Source organism: Propithecus coquereli, unplaced genomic scaffold (genome assembly GCF_000956105.1).
Source record: "Propithecus coquereli isolate 6110/MARCELLA unplaced genomic scaffold, Pcoq_1.0 Scaffold350, whole genome shotgun sequence".
Taxonomy (NCBI): Eukaryota; Metazoa; Chordata; class Mammalia; order Primates; family Indriidae; genus Propithecus; species Propithecus coquereli.
Window position 1 is genome coordinate 1,462,463 of NW_012149175.1, and position 23,193 is coordinate 1,485,655.

At 35.4% G+C, this 23,193-nt stretch overlaps 1 pseudogene; it reads left to right on the forward strand.

Moving 5' to 3' along the window:
• The first annotated feature begins 20,598 nt into the window (after positions 1-20,598).
• Positions 20,599-21,443, forward strand: LOC105815966 (annotated as a pseudogene).
• The last annotated feature ends 1,750 nt before the right edge of the window (positions 21,444-23,193 follow it).

Sequence of the window (23,193 nt, forward strand, 5' to 3'; positions counted from 1 at the left end):
GAGTCACCCAGTGGATGGAGAGAGGCCAGGATACTGTTAAACGTCCTGCGATACATAGGACACCCCCCACATCAAGCTGTTATCCAGCTAAAAATGTCGATACTGTGCTGAGAAATCTATTTTAAATAAGAGTGCAAAACAACATTATTTAATCATCTATCAAACTAAAGAATGTAGAAAATAAATACTAAGGCAGAATGCACAAAGAGAAATAATAAGAAAAATAAACTTAACTTGAAGGTGCTACCAAACCTAAAACTCTTTAGAATGCTTATAAAATTCTTGGAGACACAAATATTCATTTATATCTTTAAATGAATTTATATATATATATATATGTTTCTATGTATATAAATATATAATATTTACATGCCATACACTTAGAGAATTCTGGTGCTATTCCTATTGAAACAATATTCTATATTTCTAAATACTCATTCATTAAACACTGGGTACTATGTATTAATAGATATACAAACGATTTAAGAGATAAATGAATATTTGTGTCTCCAAGAATTTTAGCCTATTAGAGATTTAATTCTCGCTGCATAGCACATATCAAAATTACAGAAAATATGTATACATAAACACACACAGATGTATATATATTCTCTTGCTGCTACCAGGAAATTTGTTTGGAATACAGTGTTCCAGATATCTATTCTCTCTGTTGCAATTCTGCCAGTTGTTCTGCAAATTATACTCCTAGTATTAACAAGAAATGTACATTTGAAAATTACCTTATGTCTTTGTCTATTTTGCATTGTTATAAAGAAATACCAGAGGCTGTGTAATGTATTTTAAAAAAGAGGTTAATTTGGCTCACAGTTCTGCAGATTGTATGAGAAGCATGGTGCCAGAATCTGCTTCTGGCGAGAGCCTCAGGAAGCTTAAAATTATGGCAGAAGGTGAACAGGTGTGTCACATGGTGAGCGAGTGAGAGAAAGGGTGGAAGGTGTCAGGCTCTTTTTAACAATCAGATCATGTGAGCTAATAGAGCAGTAACTCACTCATCACTAAAAGGACATCACCATGCCCATTCATGAGGGATCTGCCTCCAACATACCAACACTTCCCATCAGGTCCCACCTCCAACATTGGGGATCAAAATTCAACATGAGATTTGGAGGGTACAAATATCCAAACTATATCATCTTATATTGCTTCTTTACTTCTTAAAATAAGTTCTTCCATTATGTAGAAATGATATTATAAATGATAATGGCAAAGCTTCAGGTTTAGAAAAATAAATAAGTAAACAAGAGTCATTTAAACTTTACCTGTGTCCACAAACTGAGGCTGTTCTCAGTATACTGGTAAGAGGAGTTTAGGGGGATAAGAAAATGAGATATGGCTTCAGTTGCTTCCAGTTCAATGAGAACTTGGACTAAGGTCATATGCTAGATTTGAGGATGACAGGCAAATCTTAAAGAAATAGGAGGTAACGGGATTGCCTAGGGCCAGACAGGGTTATTGCCAAATAACTTTTTACATCTAATATATGTGGACATTTTTAGAGCAAATAAGAGGTTCACTGTATTTATATATATATATATACACACACACACACACACACACACACACACACACACACACACATATATATATATATAAAACATATGTACCTAAGGGTAGACTGCTAATAGAAATGTAAATTAGTATAGCCATTATAGAAAATAGAATTTAGGTTCCTCAAAAAATTAAAAATAGAACTACCATATGATCCAGCAATCCTATGGCTGAACATATAGCCTAAGGTAATGAAATCAGTATGTTGAAGAGATATCTGTACTCCCAAGTTCATTGCAGCATTGTTGACAATAGCCAAGATGGAATTCACCTATGTCCATTGACAGATGAATAGGTAAAGAAAATATGGTATATTAATGGAATACACTGTGGATTACTCTTCAGCCTTAAAAAAAACCTCTTGTCATTTGTGACAACATGGATGAACTTGGAGGACATTGTGTTAAGTGAAATAAGCCAGGTACAGAAAGACAAATACCACATGATCTCACTTATGTGTGGAATCCAATAAAGCTGAACTCATAGAAGCAGAGAGTAGAAAGGTGCTTACCAAGGCCTGGGGTTGGAGAGATGTTGGTGGAAGCATACAAAATTTCAGTTAGATAGGAAGAATAAGTTCATAGTGACTATAGTTAATAACAATGTATTGCATGCATTTTTAAAAATTGCTAAGATAGTAAATTTTAGGTGTTCTCACCACAGAAAAGCATATGAGGTAATCTATATATTATTTAGCTCAATCTAATTATATCACAATGTATCTATAATTCGAACATATTGTATGTGATAAAATATACAATTTTGTCTATTAAAATAAATTAATTAATTTTAAATAAAGTAAATGTGAATGACATAATAGTGAAGAGTTTAAAGAGAAGGATTCAGTAAATTTCTAGGTATTTATATAAGTGTTCAGGGAAGAGAACATTTGACTATTATTCCAATCAGTTATATTCCTATTACCTAAAAGTGTTCCTTGTTAGGACTACCACAACTCCAAGAAAATTCCCATAAAAATTATCTTCCTTTCTAAAATTCTTAGCTCACATAACAATATTGTAACTAGTGATTAAGCTTCCCAGACATCTGGAAACTGTTAGAGAAATGTGATGGCTGATATTTCAAACCACTCTGGAATTCGCCATAGATTAATTTTACATTGTGCTTTTATATATTACATAGTTTCTAAATCAATGAGTTCCACACGCCACCATTTTATTAGCATAATTAGTTTGGTATTAACTGATAAAAAAACATTTTCCAAACCTGCCTAGGGCATAGAAATCCCATGAAGTAACAACGTTATGTGGAATCCAGCCAGAAGCCTCCTGCCTGTCTCACTAACTTATTTCAAGTTCAGTGTCAGATTTGGTGTGTTGCAAAAGCTAAACACATTCTTCCAGCATACATCAATTAGCGACATGCCTACTCAAAGAGAGAAATCATTTACCACGAGAGAGAGATTATATAACTCTTTGTTCTCCTTGTCTATTTTGTGCAATACTTCTGATTAGATCACCTTCCATTTTGTCTTTTTTTTTTTTTTTTCAGTGTGTATATAAATGGATTTGGGTTTCACTTCACCATTTCTTTGAATAGTGTTTCCTATAGTTAAAGGCAATCAGTGATTTAAATTTCATCTGAGCTCCAATCACATGCAATTTATAAAATTTTAGAACACAGGTAGGTATGTATGATGTAGTAATCAGCTTAGCTTTGGAAGGACAATTTTTTATTATCTGCTGCAGTCATAAGCCTGGTGAATTGCTTTAAACAATTGAGATATAATTGCTTTGGGAAAATTTTTGATTTTTCCTCTACTCATGAAGTACTTATTAACAAAACAAAACAAAATCTATATTCAAAAATTAACATAATTTCATGTCATGTAGGAAATGTTACTTATAAAATAGAGTTGATGAAATAAAAATTTTTGTTAAGATTAAGAGGCTTTTCAGTTTGTTGGAAATAATCACAGAAAAAATATCTGTAAACAAAGTGTTTTTACTGAAGAATGGAATTGTTTTTTGCTCCCTCATTGAAGGATAGGTGTCTGTTTACCTGGATTGTTGCTTAAATCTGCCACACATTTGTTACTCAGAACTTTATTTATTATATTACAGCAATACAATAATGATTACTGCCAGAGGAGACATACTTTTTTTTTTTTTTTTTTTGAGACAGAGTCTCACTTTGTTGCCCGGGCTAGAGTGCCATGGCATCATCCTAGCTCACAGCAACCTCAAACTCCTGGGCTCAAGTGATCCTCCTGCCTCAGCCTCCCGAGTAGTTGGGACTACAGGCATGTGCCACCATGCCCGGCTAATTTTTTCTATATATTTTTAGTTGTCCAATTAATTTCTTTCTATTTTTATTAGAGACGGTGTCTCGCTCTTTCTCAGGCTGGTCTCGAACTCCTGAGCTCAAACAATCCACCCACCTCAGCCTCCCAGAGAGCTAGGATTACAGGAGTGAGCCACCGCGCCCGGCCAGAGGAGACATATTTTTATTATCTTGTATATTTTTCTTTAAATATCAATTCTTATGTATAAATTTTGGTTTTAACCTTTTACTTATTTTTCACAACTACTTCCCATACATTCTATAAGTTTTCTGTGTCTTTCTTAACTTCACAGTGTGTGGATTTCAGCATCATTCTAGTTTTCTGTTGAAAACTGTAACATGTATAAGGAAAAGATACCCTATGATTTTCATATGCTGTAATCAAATATGTTAGACTTAGTTTATGATGAACTGTGTCTAGTTCTTGCATCTAGTTTTTGTTTCTTTGTTTTTTCTCAAAGGTTATGCTTTTTTTTTGAATGTTTATGTATGTATGTGTATAAGGTACTTATTTAGGTTTAACAAATAACCCCATATCTTAGTCACTAAAGCAACAGATACTTATTATTTTACAGTTTCTGTGGGTCAGTAAATGAGGCGATACTTAGCTGGGTCCTCTGGGTCTGAATATCTCACTAGGCTACAAAGTGTCAGCTGGGCTATAGTTATCCCAAAGCCCAAGTAAGGATGGATCCATTTCTGTAGTGACTAAAGTGGCTGTCGGCAGGATTCAGTTTCTCCATTACTATTCCTAATTGGTTGTTGGCTAGAGACTTACTTAACTACCTCACCACATGGGTCTTCTCCACAAGGCATCTCACAACATGGGAGCAGCTTCAAAAGAGCCAGCAACTAAGGGCAAAAAAGAGTGTGCTAGATATGTCTCTCTATATTGTCAGTAGATACGTACGATCTTTTCAGGAGAAAACCAGGCATTTTTAATCTAAACTTGGAAGTGATTAAGCTCCAATATGATTAATCTCAAGCTCACTATCAAGGGGAAAGGACAGGATATGAGTATCAGGAGAAGGGATCATTGAGAGCCATTTCAGAAACTACCTACAGTAATATGTGTATGTGTTTTATGAAAATAAAATTGTGTATTTTAGGAAAATAAAATTTCTTTTCTTGAAGCCATTTTCTCTTACTTTCTTTGATATTCTTTATACATCAAATATTTTATAACCCAAACATGGGAATAAAGACAAATGTTAGCATATAGTATGTCCTTAATATTTAAGAGCAATATTTAGGAGCATAGCATAACATATGTCATGTTAAGGATGGTAATTTTGCCTGTATGTTATGTTGGAAAGTACATACTCATTTTTTGCTCTCTTTTTTTTTTCTCTCAAGTGGTGATGATTTTTAATGACTAGATAAAGTACAGTTAGAAGACAAATTAAAACTCTCCTCGAGGTCTTAGGACCAGTACTGGTCTGTGGACTGTTAGGAATAGGGCCACACAGCAGGAATTGAGCAGCAGGCAAGCAGCAAGTGAAGCTTCATTTGTATTTACAGCCTCTCCCCATCACTAGCATCACCACCTGAGCTCTGCCTCCTGTCAGATCAGCGGCAGCATAGATTGTCATAGGAGCACAAATCCTTCTGTAAACTGCATATACGAGGGATCTAGGCTGCGAGCTCCTCGCGAGAATCTAATGCCTGATGATCTGAGGTGGAGCTGAGGCAGTGATGCTAGCACTGGGGAACAGCTGCAAATACAGATTATCATTAGCAGAGAGTTTAATAATGTATTAGCAAGAGAAATAAAGTGTGCAATAAATGTAATCCTTTTGAATCATCCTGAAACCATCCTCTCCTCTGGTCCATGAAAAAGTTGTCTTCCATAAAACCAGTCCCTGGTGCCAAAAAAGTTGGGGACTACTGTTCAAGGGTATTAACATAAGCTCATTAAAGTATTACTAAGTGGTCTTGTGTGAACCTTCATAGTATCTAAACACTTTTGTCTATTATGTCATCATTTTGTAATTGTATGAATCAAACATGGCTTTTGAAATAAGAACTTTTGAATGGAATAAGAATCAATAGTGGCAAGCCACTGTGAAGGTCTCATGTAGTCAAATGGAGGGGGAAGGGTTGGCTTACAAGACAAGACCTAAATATACTTTTAAGTTCTTCCAAAATACTATACCTTCTTCTCAATGTACCTAGCATGAATGTCTCAAATTTCACTAGTCCCTTGAAGTCACATTTTCCTTAAATGCTTGAATAAAAAGACAGACCTATAATCCAATTTGATTATATGTAAGGATTTAATCATTTACCAGGTGTCCAGAGATTTCCTGGGATATGTATCTGATCCAAAACTTTTCCTAGTTTTCACTTTCCACCTCCATTTCCCATCTGGTTCCAGGTAAAAACTTCTAGCCACTTTTCGGCACGTTACCCACTTCTGGCTTTCTGTATGCTAATATGGCTCTCCTCTAAACACTTCAAACTGAGTTGTGGACACCTATCCATCCTTTTTGCAAACACTCACAGTGAGATAAAGGCTAGTCTGAAACTTTACCAACATTATGATGAACATTGTATAATAGTGAAGAAAATTATAACACAAAGACTTGAAACTTAGCATGCAGTGTGACTATTCTTAATGAACATAATTCCCAGAATCTTTATACTGGTCCCTACCACGTAATGTATTACCATGAAAGAGGTGTACTTTTCCCCTAACCCCAGGCTGCCAACTCAGCACAGGAGCTAGTGTACCATGCCATTATGGATGTGCCCTTGGGCATATCTCCTCTCCTTTCTAGAATGCAGGCCTTAAATACAAATTTTTGAAGAAAGACTATGTCCGGACTTCACTTGGGTATAAGGTCTGCCTCCACCTCCTCATATCCTAACTCAAGATATGTCACTCTATATTGTGAGTAGAAATCTACAATCTATTTAGGAGAAAACCAGTGATCCAGGACCATGGGTAGATAGCCTTTCTCTGTGTCATTCAACATAGCAGGATCTTCAACATTCAATGATCAATATATCAGAATATTTTCCAGTCTAGCTTCTTCAGTCTTGAGCAGCCTCATTATTCCATTTAAATAATAACTTTTACCAGTCTGTCATCTGATGAGTGGTAAGGCTTGTACATATCCTGTCTTTTTGTTCTGTATTCCTAATTTGCTAATCACCATCTTTTGAAAAATAACACACCTACATACACACTCTAAGAACAAGCAACATTAAACATATTTTGAATATTCCAGGTACATAATTTGGAAAGTCTCCCACATAGACCACTTCTCTCATGATCACACAGGGAAATGCAATAATAAGGGCAGAGCGGTGAAATGTTAGATGTTTTCTATAATGATCCAATGAACTCATAAGAAGAAATAACTAAATAGGATAGTTTTGAAATAAGTGGTGGCCTATATCCTACTACCTATATTCAGATGGATTCTGACCAAAGTTATGATGAAAGGGAAAGATGCATGTAGCATCTCATCACCTTAAGTTTTTCTCACCATTTGTGATAGGCAGAATATTACCACCCCTCTCCAAAGATGTTAGTGTCTTATACCTCAGAATCTGAGTCTGAACACTATTCAATTACAAAAAACACTGGTGATCTAGCACCTCTTATATTATCCTGGATAGAGCTTGAGCCTATCCTCTGAAGTGAGGTATCACAAGATTGGAAGAATAAGCACCACAAGTACTCACCATCAAACTGTCACTATCTAATCAACGCTAAGGTGCTCCATGGCAGTAATATTCACTGGGGGTTGGGAGGGTGGGGGCGGGTAAACTTACAACTAATGGATGTGGTGAGCATTGTGTGGGGGAAGGGCATGCCTCTAATCCTGGCTTGGGTGAGGCAAAGTCATACATGTAACCAAAATGGTTGTACCCCCATAATATCCTGAAATAAAAAAAAAAGAATCTGTGAGTATGTCATAATATAGAGCTAGTGGGAATTAAATTTGTAGATGGAATTAAGATTACCAATGAAGTGATCTTAAAATGGAGAGATTCTCCCTAAAGCCTACAGATGGAACACAGCTCTGTTAACTTCTTGATTTTAGTTCAGTGAGACCTATTTTTTTTTACTTCTGACTTCCAAAGCTATAAGATACATTTGTGTTGTTTTAAGCCATCAGTTTTATAGTAATTTGTTACAGCAGCAATAGGAATCTGTTACATCATCCTTCATATTTTCTCTGTCATCAATGGTTATACCTCCACCAATCTGTAAGTCACCCTTCCACTTGCTATATGACCTTGACCATGTGACCTTACCTGTTAATAGGGACATTGATGATCTCATGACATTATTATAAGGAATACTTGACATAATGCATGGAAAGAATAAATTTTAGTATTAACATATATATAGTTATATATATATTTGTTTTATATACTGATATATATAGTCTTTATATACAAAATATTAATAAAATACTTTTAGTTTTATATATTATATATATACATGGAATCACTTGTAATTTATAAAATTTTAGAAGAATACAGGTAGGTACTAGATAGTAATCAATATATCAATTCTATATACTAGTACATAAAAGGGAGAATATGTGTGTGTATATCCTGTTTCTCTCTCTTTTTTGCTCTTTGCTTAGAGCCAAATGTCCTCTGTCTATTGTGTCAGTTTAACTCTGGACCCTTGGAGAAAGTTACCTTTTTCTAATCTACTTTAGGATAGGCAAAACCTTTTAGCCACCCTGATGGCCATAGAATGAAAAAAAAAAAAAAAAAGAAAGAAAGAAAAAACTTAAATTCTAACACATGGGGTTATTACCATCACTTTAGCCAGATTGTTAGTTTTACAGAAATTATACTATTAATAGATGTGTCTTTTGGAAACCATTTACTTTCATATCTCTGTTTACACACTTGCTCTAATATAATCTATTCTCAACACTGCAGTCAAAGTAATCATGATCTTTTTTTAAAAACCTTAGTCAAACCATACCATTTCTCTGCTCAGAACCCTCAGTGACTCTATTTCCTTCTCAGTAAAAGCCAAATTCCTTAAAATGTTCTACAGTGCTACATGATCTGACTTCCTTTTAACTTTCTAGCATTATCCCCGTAATAGTCTCTACTTCCATCATTTGGCTCAAGTCACAGAGTTCTTTATCACATGTTTCCCAGAACATGTAAAGTCCACTCCCTCCTTGAACACTGGCATTCTTCCTGCTCCTCTTTCATTATCCATTTGTTTGGCTCCATCTCTCCACCTCTTCCGTGAGGCCTACCCTGGGCACCCTAGTAAATATCGTAACCCATCTCTCTGGCCTCCTAGCTGTTAATACACTGCACACATATTTTTTTTGCTGTATAACTCCCCACACTAGAATTTAAACTTCAATAGGGCAAGAGTCATATCTAGCTTTCACGACTGTATTCTTAGCAACTAGAAAGGTGCCTAGCTCATAATTGGTGCTCAATATTTATTAATGTCTAATTATTTATTTGCCATAGATGTAGACTCTCAAACAACTCAGTTTGTATAAAATATTAGATGTCATCAAATTCATTCCTAGGGCTTCACAGATGGAAAAAATAAGGCCTAAAGAGGTCACACAGCTATTTTCCCCAAAAGTAGAATAAGAAAACAGCCCTGACTTTCTCAATGATTCAACAGAGTGGAGTGCAAGTTATTCATAACTTTGTATTTAAACTAATAGCTGCCTAAAACTCTTTCCAATTTTAAACATTTAGAGGTTACTAACCTGTTGTCTTTTCTTTTAACAGAACTGTTCCCTTGTAATGTGAACATTCACTCTTAACTTCCATTACATTTTCTTAACATTGTTATTTATTCAGCAAATATTTTAATAACTGTCATATATGAAACATTTGCAGTACAGTGGGTATTTCAAAGATGAACTTCAGCTTTATGATTACAGCTTCATGATACTGACAAACTAAATCAGACATTTTTTATGTGCCACCTTAGATTCTTTCAGTGCCACCTGTGTTCTGGGCAGATGGCCCTTAGTTCTGCCCCAGCCACTGTGACAACATCTCTGAGTAATCTCATTTGTGCAACTTCCTGTGTGCAGCACCCAACAGTGTCACACATCAGGTCTTTGCTGTGCTTCTTTCATTTCCTCTGTAGGGCTTCATTGTTGTCGCTAAAGCATGTGATGCACTGGAGTCCTGTCAGCACTCATAGGTATGTGGCCCATTTGTGCAGGATAAACCTTAGACCAGGGAGAAACAGAAGCTGGCCTATGATTTTGTCCTCCTGGAAGAAGCTTATTTGACCATTTTGAAGATAGTCCTTCAAAACTGAGGGCCCAATTACATCTGACACCATCAGCGACCAGCTCAGTAATGCACTGTCTCATTGGCTCTGCCTCCTTTCCTGGCTCATCCCCCTTTTCTCTCACTCGTGATTCTCTGGGGTCATAGTCCCTAACAACATTGTGGGACAGGAATTTATGACTCAGGTTCTTTCTGGGAAAGACTGAGACACCGTAAGAACCTTAAACCTAGTAAGAGAAGCTGGTATATTCAAGCATATATAGCTACTACAAAGTCCCAAATAACTTACCTTAATGAACACATATGAAAGACTACACGAGTTCAGAGGAAAGAGAGTTATTTCTTGACTGACAGGAAAAAAAAAATTTGTTAAAAATATAAATTTTGGCCAGGCGCAGTGGCTCACGCCTGTAATCCTAGCACTCTGGGAGGCCGAGGCGGGCGGATTGTTTCAGCTCAGGAGTTCGAAACCAGCCTGAGCAAGAGCGAGACACCGTCTCTAATAAAAATAGAAAGAAATTAATCGGACAACTAAAAGTATGTAGAAAAAATTAGCCGGGCATGGTGGCACATGTCTGTAGTCCCAGCTACTCAGGAGGCTGAGGCAGTAGGATTGCTTGAGCCCAGGAGTTTGAGGTTGCTGTGAGGTAGGCTGATGCCACGGCACTCTAGCCTGGGCAGTAGAGTGAGACTCTGTAAAAAAAAAAAAAAAAACAAATATAAATTTTATTGTGTGTCGAATGCTAAGCAAAATTTTGTTAGAAAGAGAAAGATGAACCCAACAACATATGTAGTGCTAGTAATGGTCATAGCATGTCCGAATGGAGCATGGAGTACAATTATACTGAGAGGGCGTCTGTATTGGTGTGTGTGTGTGTGTGTGTTGGATAAAAATGTTGAAATCTGAAAGCTGCTTTCCTGAAAATAATTCTAATGGATTACTGATCTTTTGAAATTTGTGGTTGATAAAACCAAATTACCAGCCTGACTCTGAAAGTATTGTCTACTAAAATAGGAATTACAGCATTTTTGAAGAACACAAGTGACCGTATTTTATAAAAATAATGTGGTGATGCTGTTGTGTATGTTTACGGAGCTAGATTCAATCCCCAGTCTGGCAATGGCTAAGATTATTGTGACCTCTATGGGCTTAAGAAAGATAATTTTAAAATTTAGTTTGACCTGTGGAAAGAAAGCTAGTATCCTGACATTCAGAAAGTATGGTTCTAAATCACCTGTTCATTTTGTTTACAACACTCAATTATATATTCAGTGCTTCAGAGAGTTTTAGAAAAAAAAGAAAGTAAAAATAAGCAAACTTAACAGCCACTAAGTCAGATAGGCCCTATAATGAACGCTAATCAAAACTGACTGATTGCCACTCTTGTATCTTTTGGTGGCTGACAAACCTAAATCAAGAATTGATTTTAATGAATCTGAGATATGATGAATGAATCATTCTACTTGGAGGTATGAGTAGATATTCTTAATTATATATTCTTGGAAAGACTATAGGTATTTTCTTAAGACATAAGCTAAATCATCTTGATTCTCATTAATGGTTTACATGGTTTTTGTGGATCAATGCAATTTCACTGTTTTGTATTTTATATCATTAATCTCTTGTTTTTATATTCTTTAACTTTAAAGTGAATATTTTCTATTCTAATTTAAATGAAAAGTTTTAAAAACATTTTTTTCCAGAGTTTTAAACTTTGAATCCAAGTTGGAAGAATTAATAATTTGCAGTAAAAAATCTCAGAATGTCCAATCCATGCCATTTAAATAGAACTATTTAAATATTTAAATGTAAGGAGACAAAAATCTGATTGGTTGCCCAAATATAAGATTTAAAAATGCTAGAAGTAGGTGTACACATCTGTGCACCTGTGTTTAGTATTCTTTTAAAATTCATGTATTCTTTCAAAATCAGGTCAGGGATTCTTAAACTACATTTTCTGCATTGTACCCCTCGTAACCTACCTCCTTGCCAAAGTCTCTTTCCATCAATTGAGGTTGTTTGTGATGAAGACAACCAGTAGTGGATGAAACAAGGATAATTTTATAAGCTGCTTATTATGTTGTCACAGGCAAGTTAAATTTCACATTATATATAGCTTTGGAAACAAGCTAAGAATGGTACAACATTGTTAGTTTATTTTACTTATCCAAAATCTTTACCACTTATCCATTGCTCCCACCCCAGCCAACATATACATTTCACACTCCTGGGATTTAAGTCAGTACAATTATTTAAATATTTTAGTTCTCAGTATGATGGTAATTCTATCTACACTGACTACGAGTAACATGTTTTGTTAAACAGATACTTCTCCTTCTGTAAAATAAATTCAAATAAATAACTTCATAGCATAAAGATAAGAAGGGTCTGTGTGAAGAAAATGTTTGTTTCGTTTTGTTTTCCAAAAGTATGTAATAGTAACATGCATATCTAATTAAGGTGCAGACAATCTGTGGGTGGCTTTCGTGGGTTAGGTTGAATGTCATGTGCTTTATATTCATGTTATCTCATATAATCTCTATCTCCATTCTATATGATATATGATATCACCATTTTACAGATTGCTTTACTAAATATCGGAAAGGTAAGTGCAGTGACTTGTTCAGAGCTAACTCAAGGCTAACTAATTAATAAGTGGCAGAATTAGTTTAAAATCCAGGTCCAGCTGAACCCAGTATCTGTTCTCTTCACAATATTGTGACAATCAGAGTATAGAAAGAAAATATAACTTCTCCTCATGTGTTCATTTTAAAAGTAATATTTGTCAGTATATGTGTGGCTATAAATAGTACTATTTTTAATTTTTTTTTATTTTTCAATGTTTCTTTTTTAGTGTGATTTAGTTCTCTTGAAAATTTTCTTGAAATTTTCCCCCAAAACAATAAGGGGACTTGAAAGCTACAGAGAACCATTGCTAAATTACCCATATGACATAGATAACACAAAAAATACTTTTCAGGGTACTCAAATAATAAAATATTGTTAATAGGATTAACTGAATTAGTCAAAAGCAAAAACTTCATACATAAACATGCTTTTGAAACTATGTTTTCTTGTAGATTTTTCTATACACAAAACTTATACGGATTTTAACATAAAATATATATATAAAGGGATAGTAAAATAAAGCAACTAACAATATATCAGACACTTTGCTAATGTCAGTTGTATTGTGGCATAATTTATATATATATACACAGCAAAATTCACACTTTTGGGTATAGAGTATTATGAAATTTGACAAACATATTGTCTTGTACCCACCACCACAATAAACATACTGAGATATTAATACTTCCATTAAGCCAAAGATACTTTCATGAAGCTACTTTGTAGCAAAACTCTCTTTTTCCTTACAGTTTTGCCTTTTTCTGAATGTCATATAAATGAATCATATAGCTCGTGGCCATCTGAGTCTGACTTCTTTCACTTAGGAGAATGCATCTGATATTCCTCCATTAGGATTGTGTGTATCAATCGTATGTTCCTTTTTAATCACTCAATAGTACTACATTGTATGGATTACCACAGTTCATTTCTTTGTTTCCTAGTTGAAAGGCATTTTGATTTGTAGTTTTTCACCATTATGGATAGGTATGTTATAGCCATTTGCATGGAGTTCTGAGTGAACATAAGTTTTCATTTATTTTGGGTAAATACCTAGGAGTGGGGATGAAAGGTCATTTAATAATTAAATGATTACTTTATGAAAACCTTCCAGATGGTTTTCTAAAGTCATCATATTATTTTGCATTCTCACCAGAAATGCATGAGAGCGTCAGTTGCTCCACTTCCTCGCTGGCACTTGGTGTTAACAGGTTTTGTTTTGTTTGTAATTTTAGCCTTTTTAATAGATGTGTAATGCTATCACATTGTGGTATTAATTTGCATTTCCCTAATGACTGTTGTTGAGCATCTTCTCATTTGTTCAGTTGTTCGTTTTCTTCTTTGATAAAGTGGCTGTTCAAAACTTTGTCCACATTATTTTCCTCATTATTGAATTGTGATAGTTCTTAACCTATTCTGCATGCATATACTTTTTCAGATAGGTGATTGGCAAATACTTTTTTCCCAGTATATGACTTGTCTTTTCACTTCTTAAATAATTTCTTTTTTTTGAGGCAGAATCTCACTTTATTGCCTGGGCTTGAGTGCTGTGGCATCAGCCTAGCTCACAGCACCCTCAAACTCCTGGGCTCAACTGATCCTCCTGCTTCAGCCTCCCAGGTAGCTGGGACTACAGGCATGCGCCACCATGCCTGGCTAATTTTTTTCTATTTTTAGTTGTTTGGCTAATTTCTTTCTATTTTTAGTAGAGACGGTGTCTCGCTCTTGCTAGGCTGGTCTGGAACTCCTGAGCTCAAGCAATCCTCCCACCTCAGCCTCCCAGAGTGCTAGGACTACAGGCATGAGCAACCATGCCCGGCCTTAAATAATTTCTTTTTCATAAAATTTGAAAAATTTTTTGTTAAAGTCCAGTTAATTATTTTTTTTTTCTGTTGGTGCCGTCTCTGTGAAATGGTTGTCTATTCTCACATCATAAGTTTTCTTTTGAGTATTTTCTTTTAAAGTTGTATGTTTTACATTTAGATCTTTGTATCCATTTACTGTAAATTTTGATAAAAATGTGAATAGAGGTCAAGGTTCACTTTTGTACATATGGATGTTCAATTTTTTCTGGCACCATTTATTTGAAATCAATTCTTCTTTTATTGATTGCCTTTAAAGCATCTTTGTCAAAAATAAATTAAACATTTTTGTATGGTTCTATTTATTTTCTATTTTATTCACTTTATCTGTGTGTTTGTCTTTTTTGCCAACAAAACACTGTTATGTTTGCTATAACTTTATAATAAGTCTTAACAATCAAGTAGAGTGAAGACTTGAAATAATTTTTTTACAAAATGTTTTTGTTATTATAATTACTTTCCTATTGTATATAAATTTACATTTGATTTGTTGGTATCTACAAAATGTCCTTTTAGGACTTCAATTGAAAATGTGTAGAATCTGTAAATCAATTTTGGAAGAATTGATGTCTTAGTGAGTTTTCTAATCCATAAACACAGTGTATATACCCATTATTTAGGGCTTCTTTTGCTTGTTTTGTGTTTTCTATTATTCATCATATAGATTGTGCATATTCTTTGTTAGATCTAAACATAAATATTTAATTTTTTGGTGATATTGTACTTGCTCTGGTTTTAATTGTATTTGATTTGTAGATACTCATTACTAGTATGTAGAGATGCAATTGAGTTCTGTATCCTGTGACTTACTACATTCCCTTATTCTTAGAGATTCTTGTTTGCTTTTCTTTGCTTTTGTTTTTAAGGTTTCAGGTGTTTTCCTACATAGAAAATCATGTTTTATTTTAAAAGAGATAATTTTTTTCCTTTCCCATTTGGGAGCTTTTATTGATTTTTCTTAAATTATATTATTATTCAGGACATCCAATACAATGGTCAACAGTAGTAATTAGAGAAGACATTCTTGCTTTGTCAATCTCTCACCATTATAATATCAGCTGTAAGCTGTTATAGATGATCTTTATCAGGTTAAGGAAGTACTCTTAGTTTGCTGAAATTTTTCATCATAAATCAATGTTGAATTTTGTCAAATGCTTTTTTTCTGAACCTATTGATTTTTCTTCTTATTGTGATAATATCACAACTTATGTAGATTGAATTTCTGATGTTGAAACAGGCTCACATTACTAGAATGAACTCCACTTGGCTGTTATGTATTATGCTACACACACACACACACACACACACACACACACACACACATATATATATCTGGATTAAATTTATTAATAATTTGTTAAAAAATTCTGCATCTATATTCATGAGGATTATTAGTTTCTTGTTTTCTTTTATCATAATATCTGCTTTTATATCAGGACAACAACTGGTCTTAAAAATCAAGCAGGAGTTGTTCCTTTGTCGTCTATTTTGTGGAGGAAATTGTTCAGAATTCTTAATATTTCTTTTTTATTTTTTCATTTCAGAATATTATGGGAGTACAAACATTTTGGTTACATGAATTACTTTTGTACAGATTGAGTCAAAGTTATAAGTGTGTCCATCACGCAGATAATGTGCATTGTACTTGTGCCCATTCCCTCCTCCCCTCTCCCACCTCTTGATTTCCATTGAATTTGACTACCGTATGTGCACATGACTGTTGATCTATTAGTTACAATTTAGTAGTGAGTTCATGTGGTTTTTGTTTTTCCATTCTTGCCATACTTCACTTAAAAAGATGGTCTCCAGTTCCATCCACGTTGTTACAAATGACATTAGTTCACCAACAACAGTCAAGCTGAGAATCAAAACAAAAATTCAATACCTTTAACAAAAGCAACAAAGAAAATAAAATACCTAGGAATATATTAAACCAAGGAGGTGAACGACCTCTACAGGGAGAACTATGAGACACTGAGGAAGGAAATGGCAGAGGATATACACAGATGGAAAACCATACCATGCTCATGGATTGGAAGTATCAATATTGTTAAAATATCTATACTACCCTAAGTGATTTACAGATTCAATGCAATCCCCATTAAAGTACCAATATCAACATCATTTTTCACAGATCTAGAAAAAATAATTCTATGCTTTTTATGGAACCAGAAAAGACCCCAAAAGCAACCTTAAGCAAAAAGAACAAATCAGGAGGCATCACTTTACCAAACTTCAAGCTACACTACAAGGCTATAGTAACCAAAACAGCATGGTACTGACACAAGAACAGAGAGCTAGACCAATGGATCAGAACAGAGAACCCAGATATAAAACCATCCTCATATAGCCATCTGATCTTTGAGAAAGCAGACAAAAACATACAGTGGGGAAAATAATCCTAATTCAATAAATGGTGCTGGGGAAATTGGGTAGCCACATGTAGAAGGTTAATCACTTTTATTGATGTAATATACTCCCAATCAGTTAGCTAGAAATCTAATAATAGAAGTCTGCTTCTCAATCCATGCTCCCTGTAGTCTACTGTGCTGTTTTGATTACGTTAAATATAGGTTCTTTGACCCATGTTTTCTCATAATTCTCTTTTGTTAGCATTCTCTCTTATCTACTTTTCTATCACTTTCTTTCTATACCTATTTACTCTCAATTTACACACACACACACACACACACACACACACTCCTCTGATGGGTAGAAATATTGCAAAAATAATAAGATTGAGTTTGAGGAATGGCTATAGAATAAAGTTAATTATTTTATAAACATTTCCAATGCTTATCTCTTTTATTTTTTCTCTATAAAATATTTATTTCCTTAGGAAATTAAACTATTTTGTGGAGTTTGATTTCTTATTATTTTTGAGATTCTAGTCCATTTTCCAGGAAGTTAGTAAAAATTAGTCAATATTTTTAAGAAAGGGATGTGAAAGTCTTTTAGTACTGCTGATGATTCCCAACCTTACAAAAGAAAGAAAGAAAGAAAGAAAGAAAGAAAGAAAGAAAGAAAGAAAGAAAGAAAGAAGAAAGAAAGAAAGAAAGAAAATGTTAAAATGTAGATAAAGTAGAAAGCTGTTATTTTATAGCCTAATCTTGGTCAAGTTTTTATTAGAATGGCAGAGTATGCCCTGAGGTTTGCATGCTTATACTATACTTGTGACTGCTACCTACATGAATTCAGGGCAGGTATCTGTTTAGATCTCCCTTAGTTCACATGCTGACCTGTGACAACCAAGTCAGTGCATATCAGCAGTATTTATCACTAGCAATGAAGTCTGACATGCAACTCCTCCACTGAAAACAGAGCCCCCAGAATTCTAGTTTTAACTTTTTGTGTTCATCTCTGCTGCTGGCTGTCATTAGGTTCTGCCACTTTCACATGGATACTAGTATTCCCACTTTCTCAATTTTAGCTTAAACCTGCTCATTTTTTGTTTTAATAAAAAAGCTGTAAAAATAGAAAGTTCAAGTTTCTAAAGAAGTTCTTAACTGAGAGTGAAATACAAGCTGTCAAATATTTCTTTGTGGACATGGAGGTTGCAATATCTTCTTAATTACATTCCTTCCTACATCAGAGAAATGAGCTGCTAAATTGTAATTTTGAATCAATCTTAAATTCTTTGCTTTCTTAAAGTCTCATCTAGCTCATTACTTCATAATTCAAACTTTTATTCATTGTCTAAGAGTAGGGACATCCTCTCCAATAGTATTCAGATTTTTTGTGTCTCTCTATGCAACTGTAATTTAAATACATGTTTACCAATCAGTAATCTTCATTCATAGGTATTTCTACTTGAAATGGTAAAGTCATAGCATCCATTATCAGTATCATTTATTTTCCAAAATGGCTTAGGAACCCCAAGAGTTGGAATGCTTCGTGACTCAATGTAATTCCTTATTTTGGTATTAGAAACTCATAAAGTTCATTTCTGTGTTTTCAACTAATGAGAACATGCTTTTAAAAATATATATTATATATGCATATATACAGTGTGTGTGTATAGCTTTTTGTTGTTGCTAACTCTCAGTCTTGCTTTTCACTTATGTTTAGTCATTTTTCTCAGGAACTGTTTAAGACAAAATGTATATTTTGTTATAATTTTTATATACTATTTTATATGTTTTTATATATTCTGTTGAACCATACAAAATTTACACATAATCTTTCAGTGAAGACGTATCACTCTAGAGCAAAGAGTAATTTCTTAATGTATAGGAAAATCAAATTCTGTTCAAATAATTTATATAATCAGTTACCTTGCATAAGAAAAAAAAATATTTTAATTCAAATACAAATCAAACATTTTACTTGAGATATAGTGGTGAACTATAATGGATATATTTCCTGCATTTTTGGAACTCACTATAGTTTACTGATATATCCTTAGTTTGAGCACAGATCTAGAAAAAATGGTAGGAATTAATAATCTCAATATTTCTCTTAACAAACATGTGCTTAGTAATTTCCCTTAACTTAATCATGACATTTTAAAAGCTTTTTTAAGCAAATGTCTTCTATCCAAAATTTTAATGTAAAAGAATTCACTACATAGCGTGCTGTAAACATTTTTGAGACTTAAATGTATTTGTTTATACCACAAAGATAGAAGTTATAAAAATTGTAACATTAACTGAACAGAAAATAGGAAGACATTAAAGTTATGTGTGTGATCTAGAAAGGTTGTGATTTGGGAATAATAGGGGCACTCCTATAAAATTTGAAGAGGTATCAAATGATGAACTTGAATGTTAAATCTTAGACATGTGCTTGAAGAATTTAATTTCCCAAATCCCAAGGCCAGTTTTTCAGTCACTATGACTCTAAAAGATTTCTTAAGATATTTAAGAAGCCTACAAGATGGTTTTATTATGTGCTTTGGAAAAAATTACTTAGTCAAATGTATCTTTTTGAAAGTTATGACTTCAGTACTGAAATTAGATCATAATGCTATTAATTCAGTGTTTAAGGCTTTTTAGAAACACTTTTAAGTCTTAGGATAAAGATTGCATATTTTACAGTACTTACATGCTTGATGTGTGTACGTCTGAACCTATACATAGCTCACTAGACACAAATACAATCTGTGTGCTCTAAGTTCTATTATTTCACGTTACCTACCAGGCCCTCTGTTTGTCTCTACACCGTTGAAAAAGGCGGTCTTTCGGTTTTGACTGGTGCGGCTATTTACAGAAACCAGTGGTGTTTGCGATAGACAGTTCACCTCACAGGATATCTGACACCTTTCTCAGAAAGAGATCTCCTCCTCTGATTACAGTGCTGTGTCCCACTTTAGTCTGTCTGACATTGTTCTTTCTAAATCCTGTGTAACTGTGAAGTTTTGAAAGAAAATATAACCGAAGAATAGAAGGGCTGCTAAGTGGTCAATGTTTCTGAAGTGAAAATTGAGTCTCACAGGGGTTAAGTAACTTCAGACGGAGACATTTTGTACTTCAAAGCCTCAGTGCTTTTCAACACACTATATCGCTCCATCTATAGTCATCGGACATAAAATTAACATGAGCCGTTTATTTCTACTGCTAAAACAAAATAAAAATAGTATCCCAAATGTTCATCAAGTCAAAATGGAGTTTGCAGGAAAAGGGTTTAACCTTTTTGATAAACTTAATACGGTTCACTTCCTGGGGTCAAGAAAAAGAAATGTGTAGTCAATGCGCATGCGCAGCGCGGCAGCGCCCAGAGAAGCTGAGAGGGTGGCAGCGGCTGCGGCGATTCCCGCCTGTGCGCACCCTCCTCAGCCGCCGGGCAGCGGGGCTGCCTCTTTCCTCCTTCCTTTCCACCTCAAGTGTGAGAGTTCCACTGACCCCCGCACCGCGCGCAGCTTTCTCCAGAACTCCCCATGCGGGTGAGGCTTTTTCCCAGAGGCAGCCGGTGCCGACCCGCTACCCCAAAGGAGAAAATAGCTGGCTGAGCACAGCCTTGGTGCTGGTGGCCGCCATGTCCTTGAAGAGCCAGACAAGCAATGTGACCAACAGGAATGACCCCAAATCCATCAACTCTTGGGTCTTCGTAGGAAATCTCAACAGAACTGTGCGGAAGAAGTCCGATGTGGAGACCATACTCTCCAAATGTGGCCGCGTGGCCGCCTGTTCCGTGCCTAGGCTTTTAACCAGAGCCAACGAGCGCGGCCCGGGCAGCTGTGCTGGGAGAGAGCGGGCGGGAGCTGGCCGGGCAGACCCTGCACATAGACATGGCTGGAGAGCTCAAGCCCGGCAGACCCCAATGGGCTAACGAGAGCAGCATCTCTTTAGTTGAGAGCCATATACACGCTCTTCGGCTACCAGGGCTGCCTGTTGCCGATGTCAGTGCCCAGGGCTGTCCCTGTGAAGCTACCTCAGGTCACACAGTCACTGTGATCTGACATGTCAAAAATGCCATATCCATCGAACTCTTTGCCTGCTCCACAGCCATCACCACTCGCTCAGACAAGGTCAAGTTAAAAGAACTGTTAGCTGCAAACCATCAAGACAGAGCTGACACAGATCAAGTCCAATATTGACGCCCTGCTGGGCTTTTTGAAGCAGATTGCTGAGGAGCATAGAAGCCAATCCAAACGGCAAGAAGAAGGGAGACAACAGCAGTGGCAGTGACAGTAGAGGCAGCAGCAGCCGGCCACAACTTCCCCCAACACCCCCCAAGAAGACAAGCCTCCCGAGGCAGGCACACCTCAGGGAGAAGCATGGGCTCCAGGCAGCAGCAACGAGGAGGGCCTGCTGACACATAGCGAGGTAGAGCTGGAGCACAACCAGGCCACAAATGAGGAGCATGGGGCCTTGCAGTAAACATCCTGACAGGAGCAAAGGCCACCCACAGGAAAAAGGCATCACAGCCACAGGGCTCAGGCCTGGTACCCACCCTGGGTGTCACCCCTTGTCGGGTACCAGAGGAGAACTGGCAGCAGGCACCTCCTCCCCCACGCATCCCAACCAATCCCACATCCTCCGCAGGTAGAGTTTCCAGCCTACCCCTTGCCTAGACACCTTCCCTGTCTGCACTGTCCAGGCAAGAGGGCAGAGCACAGGGGTTTCCCCACACTCTGCCTCCCCTCCCCAGGACACTCTTGGGTTTGGGGTGTTTCTATAGGTTTGGAAGGGGCCCACAGGCAGGGACCCTGACAATAAAGATATTGGATACCCCCAAAAAATTTGGTCGATAATTTTTAAAAAATTAATTTCCAAATGTAAATAAGATACTTACAGAATAGAATACAGTCTAATAGATATATGACCAAACATATTGAAATGTTCTTAGAGATTTATCAAGAAGCATTAAAATGTTTCATAATAAAGATTTTAGGCATATTAATACTCTGCAGGGACACTAATTATATTAATGAGCTGAAATATATACTGAGTTCTAAAATCTTCCATGGTCTGCAGAATACTGACTAGTTAATTATCCAGATTTTATTTAAATTGTCGCTTCTTCAATTTTAAGAAAGACACAACAGCACAGATGGAAAGAATTAGCATATATCAGCAATTTGAACACTTCCTACATTAGTATGAAAAATAGAATATTGTTCTCCAACCAGTACAAGTTTTATTGACCTAAACATTCTCTTCTGCTTTTGTCCATAGTGTTAAGCTGAAGAATGACACTTGTAACTAGTTTTAAAATTTAATTGTGTTGAAGAATTGTCTTCTTTCATGTGGACTTTTAAATGTAAACAATTTTAAATAATTCCCTTTTTCAGAAAATTTCATTAAGTTATAAACAGCTATGTCTATGAACACATGCCAAATTGAATGAATTCTATCAAATCAAATCAAATCTACTAAAAAAACTGTTCTAGATTTATTCCAATGCATTGAGGAAATGTTCAAACTTACGTGCCTTTGCATCTAGTGATTTATGATGCCCATTACCTAGGGAATAAAGAGATAGTTTCTTTAAAATTTGAGGTAGGAACTGAAAGATATGTTTGTAATTCTCATCCATGCCAACATCTTTGATATCTATTATAGGTTTATTTTAAATATAGCATACTAATATCTGTCTTACTGCATAATGAGGTTCGAGTTTCATCTCAACTATCCATCTATTATAGTTATAATTATTATGATAAGTAAAATTAGGGGTATTAGTCTTGATACAATATAACTCATGATTCTTTCTAGTTTTTCAGTTTAAACTTATATTAATCCTTAACCCAATTGGTTAACTATGTATTTCTGTTCTCACTACCTTACTGAGTTCTAAATGCAACTTCCAATTCTAGTTCAGAACGTTATTCTCCACAGCTATATGAGCTAAATTACTGCTCCTTCAGTTTTGTACCCTCAAAACTCCAATAAAACCTTTTCCTGCTGTATAACAGCCTCCATCCATCAACCTTTACCTTTTTATTTGCACTGACATACAGAGTTCTTTCTGGTCTCTATGATAGATATGAGATATTTTCTGACATATTGTCTATAGTACTCAAACTTTTTCAAAACCCTACTTACCACACACTTACTTAAAATGTGCATTCTCTCCATCATCATCTCTTCCATCAGTGTAGTATTTCTTCATATGTCTCTTCCACTG